The sequence below is a fragment of the Peromyscus maniculatus genome, chromosome 7 (assembly GCF_049852395.1).
Source record: "Peromyscus maniculatus bairdii isolate BWxNUB_F1_BW_parent chromosome 7, HU_Pman_BW_mat_3.1, whole genome shotgun sequence".
Taxonomy (NCBI): Eukaryota; Metazoa; Chordata; class Mammalia; order Rodentia; family Cricetidae; genus Peromyscus; species Peromyscus maniculatus.
In genome coordinates, this window is record NC_134858.1 from 88167256 (window position 1) to 88177921 (window position 10666).

Below are 10666 nucleotides of genomic sequence, written 5' to 3' on the forward strand. Positions count from 1 at the left end.
TCTCACCATTTTCCACATCAGATCACTTGTACTCTGCTCTTCCTCTTTCTACCATGCATCCCAGCAATGGTCCCCTTTTGTTTCCTGAACCCAGCAGTTATTCCAGAATAAGCACCCCATTATGAAAATTTGTAGTTAGAAGCCTCAGAGGACATGAGATGGGAGGAGAAGAGAGGAGATAGGATAAGTTGTCTTTCTGGGTCTGTGTTACCTTAATATGAGCTTTTTTAGTTCCACCCATTTACTGAGAAGTCCATAATTTCCTTTTCTTTACAGAGAATAGTATTCTGTCATGTATGTATATCACATTTTCATTATCCATTCATCTGTTGTTGGCATTTAGGTTGTTTCTGTGGCCTAGCTATTGTGAATAGTGTATTAGTAAACATATCTGAGCAAGTATCTCTGGAGTTGGATGTTAAGTCCTTTGGGCATATGACAGAGTGGTATAGCTGTTTCATCTGGCAAATTTACCTTTAGCTTTTGGAGAATTCACACTGATTTCCAGAGAAGCTGATCTAATTTGCAATCCCACCAACAGTAAATGAAGATTCCCTTTTTCTCACATTCCCTCCAGCATTTGTTTTTGGTCACTTTTAAATAATCTTTGCCATTCTCACTGGGTAAAATGAAATTTTGAAGTTATTTCGATTTGCATTTCCCTTGTTTCTAGGGACAATGAACTTTTCTTGAGATGTTTCTTAACCATTTTTTTTCTCCTTCTTTTGAGAACTCTCTTTTCAGGTTCCAGGCTTATTTTTCATATGGGTCATTTGTGGTTTTGATTCTTTATACTTTGAGTTTTTTTTAAATATGTTCTAGATATTAATCCTCTGTCAGATGTATAGCTGGCAAAGATTCTTTCTAGTTCTGTGAGCTTTCTCTTTATCTGATTGATTGCTTCTTTAGTTGTATGAAAGATTTTTAGTGATTTTGTATCTTGCCACATTACTTAATTTGTTTACTGTTTCTAAACATTTCTCACCAGGGTAGTATCATGTCATTTGTAAATAAGGATCATTTCTTCTCTTGCCTTATTGTTCCAGCCAATGGTCTGAGCCCAATATTGGAAAGGATTAGGGATAGTGGATAGCACTGTCTCATTCCTATGGGTTTCACCTGTACAGATTTTATTATGTTGAGGTATGTTCCCTCTAATCCTACAATATTGTGATGGTTTGAAAGAAAATGGCCCCCAAAGGGAGTGGCGATATTAGGAAGTGTGGCCTTATTGGAGTCTTGTTGGAGGAAGTGTCACTATGGAGGTAGGCTTTGAGGTCCCATTTATGCTCAAGTCATGCCCAATAAGACAGTTCACTTCCTGTTACCTTTCGATCAAGATGTAGGATTCTCAGCTCCAGCACCTCATCTGTCTGTACATCACTACACTCATAGCTGCCATGTTCCCTGCAATAATAGACTAAACCTCTGAAACTGTAAGTCACCACTTCAATTAAATGTTCTCCTTTAGGAGAGTTGCCATGGCTATGGTATCTCTTCACAGCAGTAGCAACCCTAACTAAAACAAATATCTAGGACTTTTATCATGAAGGTCTGTTAGATTTTGCCAAGGACTTTTCCAGCATCTATTGAGATGATCACCTCAATTTTTTTTAACCTTAAGTCTATTTACATGATTACATTTTATTGACTTGAGTATGTTGAACCATTCTTGCATTTCAAGGGTAAAGCCAGATTGGTTATGGTAGAAAAATCTTTTTATTTATGGCTATACTCTGTTTGCAACTATTTTATTGAACATTTTGAATCTATGGAATTAGATTCACCAGGAATATCAGACTGTGGTGCTGGGGGATGTTTTTCTGTACACTGTGAATATATGTTGTTGTTCCCATTGGTTAATAAATAAGCTGCCTGGCAAGGCAGCTTAGAGGCAGGAGGGAAATCCAAGAAGAGAGACAGGAAAGAGAAAGGTGGAGTGCGGGAGACATGAGACTGCCATCCTAGGAGCAACATGTAATGGAATGCAGGTAAAGCCACAGAACATGTGGCAATACATAGATTAATAGTTATGGGTTGAGTTAAACTATTAGAACTAGCTAGCAAGAAGCCCACCATAGGTTATACAATTGATACTATTAAGACTCTGAATGATTATTTTATAAGTGACTGAGAGATCCCAGGGCTGGGCAGGACTGGAGAAAACTTACTGCTACACTATGGTTTTCTTCTATTGCTGTGTTTTTACCTGGTTTTGGTATTAGAGAGATACTTGCTTTCTAGAAGGTGTTTGGTAGTGTTCATCCTACTTTTATATTTTAAATTGTTTAAGAAGGATTGCCTATAGATCTTTAAAAGCCCGAATTTACAATGCTGTGAATCCATCTGACCCTGGACTTATTTTAGTTGGAATTTTTTATTACTATTTTAATCTCATTTTTAATGAGTCATTTAGATTGTTGGATTCTTGCTTTAATTTTGGTGATTGGGATACTCACGCCTATATACCTTTCTGTCCCTGCCCTCTTACTTCCTCTGTCTGCCCAGTTCTATCACTTCCCGTTTGTCTGTACAGACCTCCAGACCTCTATGGTTAACTAGTGCTGGGGTTAAAGGTATGTGCCACCATGCCTGGCTCTGTTCCCAGTGTGGCGAAGGACTGCCTATAGATTTTTTTTTATGAATATAAACTTTTATATATATATATTTTTTATTTTATTTTACAATACCATTCAGTTCTACATAACAGCCACAGATTCCCTTGTTCTCCCCCTTCCTGTCCCCCTCCCCTTCCCCCCAGCCCACCCCCCATTCCCACCACCTCCAGATCAAGGCCTCCCCCGAGGACTGAGATCGACCTGATAGACTCAGTCCAGGCAGGTCCAGTCCCCTCCTCCCAGATTGAGCCAAGCGTCCCTGTATAAGTCCCAGGTTTCAAACAGCTATCTCATGCAATGAGCCCAGGACCTGGTACCACTGCCTAGATGCCTCTCAAACAGATCAAGCCAATCAACTGTATCACCTATTCAGAGGGCCTGATCCAGTTGGGGGCCCCTCAGCCTTTGGTTCATAGTTCATGTGTTTCCATTCGTTTGGCTATTTGTCCCTGTGCTTTATCCAACCTTGGTTTCACCAATTCTCGCTCATATAAACCCTCCTCTTTCTCGCTAATTAGACTCCCAGCACTTCACCACGGGCCTAGCCGTGGATATCTGCATCCAGATTCCTCAGTCCTTGGATGGGGTTTCTGGCACAACTATTAGGGTGTTTGGCCATCCCATCACCAGAGTAGGTCAGTCCCGGCTGTCTCTCGGCCATTGCCAGCAGTCTTTTGTGGGGGTATCTTTGTGGATTTCTGTGGGCCTCTTTAGCACTTTGTTTCTTCCTTTTCTCATGTGGTCTTCATTTACCATGGTCTCCTATTCCTTGTTCTCCCTCTCTGTTCTTGATTGAGCTGGGATCTCCCGCTCTCTTTTCCTCGACCCTCACCCTTCATTGCTCCCACTCATGTCCAGGCTGTTCATATAGATCTTATCCATTTCTCCGTCATTGGGTGATCCCCGTGTCTTTCTTGGGGTCCTGTTTCCCAGGTAGCCTCACTGGTGATGTGAGTTTATACTGCTGTGAATCCATCTGGCCCTGGACTTATTTAGTTGGAATTTTTTATTAATATTTTAATCTCATTTTTAATGAGTCATTTAGATTGTTGGATTCTTGCTTTAATTTTGGTGATTGGTCTGAATCTACAAATTTATCCTCACCCCCTTTTTATTTTAGATTTTCCAACTTAAAGGAGTATAGGACTTTTTGGTATTCCCTTATAGTAGTCTGATTTTTTGGTGTTTGTTGTATGTAATGTTTTCCTGTTCATTTCTGATTCTGTTAATTTGGGTTCTCTCTTTCTTTTAGTTATTTGGGCCAAGGGTCTGTCTATCAAAGAAACAGCTCTTAGATTCCTTGTTTTCTTTGTTTCTATTTCATTGATTTTTCCACTGGTTTTTATTATTTCTTGTTTTTGACTGGTTTGGGATTTGATTTGCTCTTGTTTCCCCCAGAATTTGAGTCAAATCATCAAGTTATTCATTTGTACTCTTTCTGATTGTTTATTTGTGTTCCTAGTGGTACTCTGTGTTGTAGAAACAATGGCTGTTCATGTGTATCCAGTCTCTTGGCTATACTTATTCTCTTTAGCATTAAATATTGCTTCCTGTATTTTCTTTAGAGTTTGTTAGTTGTATATAAATTATTTTAGTATGTTTATATTGTGAAAAGGGTTTTTTTTTTTTTTGCCTTAAACTATAACAGATAGCTTTTATTGGTATGTTCATATAGGTCAGCCATCATGGTCTTTTAAAACTTGGAATGCATTGCTCCAAGGTTGTTCTGGCTTCCAAAGGTTCCCTTTAGAAACCAGCTGACAGGTTTCCCTTTATATATCACTTGTGATTTTTCTCTTCTAGCTTTGAGTACACTTTCTTTGTTCTATATACGCAGTGCTTTAACTGCAATATGCTATGGGGCTTTGTTTTTCTGTCTCATCTATTTGGTGTCCTGTGCATTTCTTGTATCTGTATGGGTATACCTTTACTTAGTTTGAGGATGTTTTCTTCTATGATCTTGTCTATACTATTGACTTGGGATTTTTCTCCTTCATTATGCCTATACTTTGAAGGTTTGAAGCTTTCATGGTGTTCCACATTTCTTATGTGTGCTTTTCCTTTATTTAATATTTTCTTTTTTTATGATTTTCTTTTTGGCTCGATCCTCTACTTTTGATTGTTCATATTGTTTGTAAATTTGCTATAAGATTTGGGCTTGTTAACTTCTTTTGTTAGCTCTGTTTTGGATTTTGACAGAATATTGTAGGGAAAGAGATAGGGGAGGGGAGTTGAGGAGGTTCTTCCACCAGACTCCTTCCAAACAGTGGGAACATGCACACAGTCACTGGCCTATTTATTTTTATCTCTTGTAGCTATTATAACTAATTTAATATATTCATGTCCTGAGTTTTAAAATATCTTTTACTGCTTTTTAAAGTTGTTAAAATTATCAGGAAGATACACTCTTCAGTAACAACAATACCATGTTGTGTGAATGGTTCTAGTCTAGAGTCCAAGGACTAGATAGACTTATTGTTGCCATGGTGAGTTATTACAAGATAGCAGACAAGTTGTGTGTTGGTTTGACTAAGATGTCTCTCATAGCCTCAGGCATTTAAATACTGGTCTGTAGGCAGTTGGTGGCACTTTGTGGGAAAGATTAGGATATGTGGCCTTGCTGGAGGAAGTATGTGACTGGGGCTTGGCTTAGAGGTCTCAAAGCCTCAGGTTGTTTCTAGCTGGCCCTTCTGCTCTCTGCTTGTGTTTCGAGATGTGAGCCCTCAACTTCTGCTCCAATTCCCATGCCTGCTACTTGGGTCCCCTGCCATGGGTCCCCACCATGACAGATTTATCCCTCTATAAGTATAAGCCAAATAAACCTCCCTTCTGTAAATTACCTTGTTTGTGGTGTTGTATCACAGCCATAGAAAAGTAACTAATACAACTTTTGCAACCAAATATGTGTCAGGATAGATAGTAAGGAATATGTCATACTATGGATATTGAAGTTATGTTTATTAGGAATCAGTCTGAGAAAAAATTGTCTCAATTTAGACAAATTATGTATTGAATTTGGGCCATTACTACTATCGATCAATGCTTTCCTTCTTCCATAACCACTTATCAACTTTCCTTTGATCATGGTGTATTTATAAAAGGGTAAATCTCCACATAAGTACCAGAGTCACCTGAAACAACTGATACACTTTTTTTTTCTAACATTCTTATCATGACATTATTATCATTTGGCTAATAAGGAAGTAGACATATCGAATTGAGTAATTGATATGCTTTTATCACATGGATGGCAAGTTTTAATCACAAGCAGTGTCTTCAGCTTGCAGAGATTTTTATTCAAAGGCAGAATCAGCCTTAGTAACAGCTTCACAGGCACTTGAGCATTAATACACATAAAGACTCACATATGCACTTAAAAATCCATGAGAATATATTTAGTTCCTAAAGTTCATTTTGATAGAAGCAGATATATATGCACCCTTAGAAAAAGCTTGAACAAAATTTAAAACATCACAAATAGGAAAACATGCAACCCACTTTGTCCCTAGTTCAAAGCATTCCACTATTCTCCTCAAACCAGCAGCAGATGCTCCCAATGGGCCATGTATTCACCCCTACTTTGAGATGCAGTTAAATTAAATAAAAATCTTATCTTAATATTATACTAACTGTGTGGATGGATAGCTTGTGACAGATCTACTCCCATTAGTTCTGGATTTTTGTGCCAGGAAAATCTTAGCAAAACCTTATTTTCATCACATGCTTCCACAGACTAATATCTTCAGTAGTATAATTCTGCTCACAAAATGAAATCCAGCTTCCCAGTTGTCTCACAGCCAACATTATTCCAAACCGTTCTCACCATTTTGGTCTTTTGAATAACTTCCTTCATTGCAAAACCACCTACACTAAAAAGCTTAATTTTTTCCCTTATTTTTCTAAGACATGGTTTCTCACAAGCAGTGGAGAACATAGAATAATTGTGAAAATTTCAACTTCTTTCAAGATTTATTTGCATATGTTCTCAGTTTATAAGCAATAACATGATATAATTAAGCTTGACATTCATGCTTTGGTTCTAACTAGAGAAAAAAAGGTCTAATAGTACTATTTTACTCCTTTTCAATCTTATACTCAATTTTCAATCAATGCAAAAAAATAAAGTGCAAATGGGTAGCTTCAAATAAAATACAAATAAAGATATCATTTGTACATTTAAAAGAAATAAAAACTACACCTACATTTTTTCAGGATTACATGATAAATTTCACTAACAGAATGAAAATTATTAACTCCATTATAATGAGAGTTATGAATTTGGGAATCATCAGACTGACATGATTATAACATTTATAAATAGAAGAATCAGAATAAAATCAGTATATTTTAACACATAAACATATCAGTTATTTTCCATTTTTCAGAGTAGTGCTTGTAGGCTAGGGTCCGAAGAGAGAAATTTACTGGGTATGGAGTGTCCTATTTATCATGCGTTAGTTTATTCAGCAGATATTTATGGATCACCTAACATATGCCATATGGTGTGTTTGATACCAGAGATTTATCAGCAAGTACAACACGATCCTTGCCATCAAGTTCCCTATAGGCCAGAGAAAGTTTTTCACAGTGAAAGGTAAATAGTTCTTGGAGACTTAAACATTTGACATGGGACACCCAACCTTGTCGCAAGAAATCAAGAAAGTTTCATTTTACTTAATATGTATTTATTGAACTCCTACTATAGGTTTGGCCTTCTGATGATAAAAAGTGTAAGGTATCCAAATTATCACTAAGTGGTGACAAAGTGAGATGATCATCAAATTGCATTTTACTATATTTTGTTTAGTTTATGTATGCCGTTTGGCATCCCCATTAGGCAGTATTTCTAGTATTAATGTCAAACTAAATTTGTGAGACTATTTTTTTGTATTAAAATGACAAAACAGGAAGTAATTCTGTCTTCCTTGCCTTCCTCCATTTATTTGCCAGAGGAAGTAATCACTGAGGGTGAGTTTTGAGAGTTCAAAGCCTCATGTGAACTGTTTGAACTGTTTTACCCTCTCTTGTGGTTTTAGATGTGAGCCCTCAGCTTCAGTTCCAGCTTCCATGTCTGCTGCTTATCACCATGTTTCTCCACCATAAGGGACTCATTCCTCTGGAAATGTAAGCTCAAATAAACTCTTCCTTCTATAAATTGTTTTATCTACCTCAGGAACCATATGTATTTGAACTAAGTACTGAGCATAATGTTTCAGTCTGGCAAAACAGAGACACTCAAATATTTTTCTTTAACTGAACTGAATCAAATCCAGGAGTTATACAGAACACAACTTTAATGAACAGGAAAAAATTGTTTGTGCAGGAGCCATGCTAATTTTCTCTGTATTTTTCCAATTTTAGTATATGTGCTGCTCTACATATATGTGACAGTTGTGTAGTTTGATCTATTTGTGGGACTCCTAAGAGTGGGAGCAGGGGCTGTTTCTAATGCTTTGGCTGGCTTTTGGGAACCTAGTTCTCATACTGGATTGCCTTGCCTAGCCCAAATATAAGGGGAGGTGCTTAGTATTATTGCAACTTGAAATGCCATGCTTTGTTGATACCCATGGGAGGCCTGCCCCTTTCTGAACAGAAACAGAGAAGGAGTGGATGGAGGTGGGGAATGGAAGAAATGGGAGGAGAGAAAGGAGGGAAAACTATGGTCAGGATATAAAATAAATAAATAAATAAATAAATAAATAAATAAATAAATAAATAAATAAATAAATAACAAAACAGAACAAAATTATTTGCAATTGGAAAAGCATAGTAACAATCTCAACCACCCAAGACTTTCCTTAAAATCTAACCAGCCACTTGTACTTGAAAAGGTGACCCCAAAGTATTTAAGTCCAGTACATTATCTATATAGCCAGGCAGTCATTTCTGTTTAGTGTATCATGTCCTTTTGTTCAAACTAGTCATTCTTATCAATTCTTTTTTTTCTACCAGGAGGAAGTAAGCTATGGTAGATTTATATTTTTCTTAATTTCCATATTCTAAGACTAGGTCTCAGACAATGAGAATTTAGACTATACATTTTATATTTTATTCTAATCTTCTGTTGTTTAGTAGACTTATCAAAACTAAATAAAAACAGAGTTCTAATTGAGTTTTATAATGGGATGTGACCTGAAAATTCATAATATGTAGTCCCATATTGGTGTATCTCATTTGAGAGATTAATTGTTCTCTTTAAGTACCTAGATGGAATAGAATGTAAAAACTCACCCAAGTATAAAGACAGATTTTATAATTCCCAAACAAAATGTTACCAGTTGTGTTTCAATCTTACATATTAAGTTCCTACTACTCTACTATATAGCCTAATATCTGCTACAGACAGATCCAAACAAAGGGATCCAGACTTTCTAAGCATTTATGAAGCCCCCCAAATAACAAAAGGGATAAGGTAACTGCAATATGTAAATGCACAAGAGTGAATGTTTCCTAAGTTACTGCTGCCAAGTAAAATTTGGATGGACTTAATTATTTTCATCCTAATTTGATCTAATTCACTATTGTTCCTAAGTTCTTAACTCTACCTTTTATATATAAGTGGATGAGTGCAGGGACTGGAGAGATGGCTCAGTGATAAGAGCACTGGCTGCTCTTCCAGAGATCCCAAGTTCAATTCCCAGCAACCACATGATGGCTCACAACCATCTGTAATGAGATCTGGTGCCCTCTTCTGGTGTGCAGGCAGAACACTGTATACATAATAAATAAATCTTAAAAAAAAATAAAATGGATGAGTAGAACAGGATAAAAAGTCAAGAAATAAACCCACACACCTACTAGGGAAATTGAATTCTACAGACAGAACAATAAAGTCAGATCCGTATCTCTCAGCAGTTGCAAAAATCAACTCAAATTAATTAAAGATTTAAGTATAAAATTTGAAGCTGTGAAATGACTTAGAAGACCACATAGGCATGTTTCAGAAACCCTAGAGTTGAAAAGTTGTTTTTTTTTTTTTTGCATATGACTACAAAGTGCATGAAACAAAAGTATAACTAGACAAATAGGATCTCACCACATTAAAAAGCTCCATCAGAGCAAAAGAAATTGTGGTGATATATTGTGTACCCCAGTAAAGCTTGCCTTGGGATCAGAGGACAAAGCCAGCCACTATATTAAACATAGAGGTCAGGCAGTGGTAGTACACGCCTTTCATTCTAGCATTCGGGAGGCAGAGATACATCCAGATCTCTGTAAGTTCAAGGCCACACTGGGAAGAGAGTCAGGCATGGTGGCACACACCTTTAATCCCAGCACTAGGAAGGAAGGAAGATGGCAGGGCACAGAAAGGTATATAAGGCATGGGCAAACAGGAAGTCTCTCTCTTGAGGCTGAGGATTTTGCAGAAGTAGGAATGTGGCTGGCTTGTTCTGTTTCTCTGATCTTTCAGCTTTCACTCCAATATCTGGCTCTGAGGTTTTATTATTATTATTATTATTATTATTATTATTATTATTATTATTATTAATAAGACCGTTTAGCAATTCATGTTACAAATATAATTAATAAGGTGAAGAGATAACCTGCAGGATGTGGGAAGTATTGGCAAACTATACAGTTGATGAGGTGTTGAAATCCAGAATAGATAAACTGTATAAATAATTTAGTAGCAAAAACCAAAATCCAACTGAATTAAAATGGAAAAAGACATTCCTCAAAAGGATACATACAAATAGCCAAGAAGTACATAAAGAAATGCTCAACGTCACTAATCACTGGGGAGATGCAAATGAAAAACTGAATGTGTTATCAGCATACCCTAGTAAAGTTGGCTAATATTTACAAAGCTAAAGTTGATCAGTGCTGGTAAGGATGTTAAGAAACACACACACACACACACACACACACACACACACACACACACACACACACACACACAGAGTTGGAACTACTATATACTGTCAATATGAATGTAAATTAATAAATCCTTGTGAAAATATTTGGAGCTTCTTTTTTATGTAGTATCTCACTGTTTATTGACATTCTCTCTTAGTATCTCGATAGAGGTGATGCTATCAAAAACTAAA

At 36.7% G+C, this 10666-nt stretch overlaps 1 pseudogene; it reads right to left on the reverse strand.

Moving 5' to 3' along the window:
* Positions 1-7896: 7896 nt before the first annotated feature.
* LOC121831211 (U6 spliceosomal RNA) lies at positions 7897-7996 on the reverse strand (annotated as a pseudogene).
* Positions 7997-10666: the final 2670 nt, after the last annotated feature.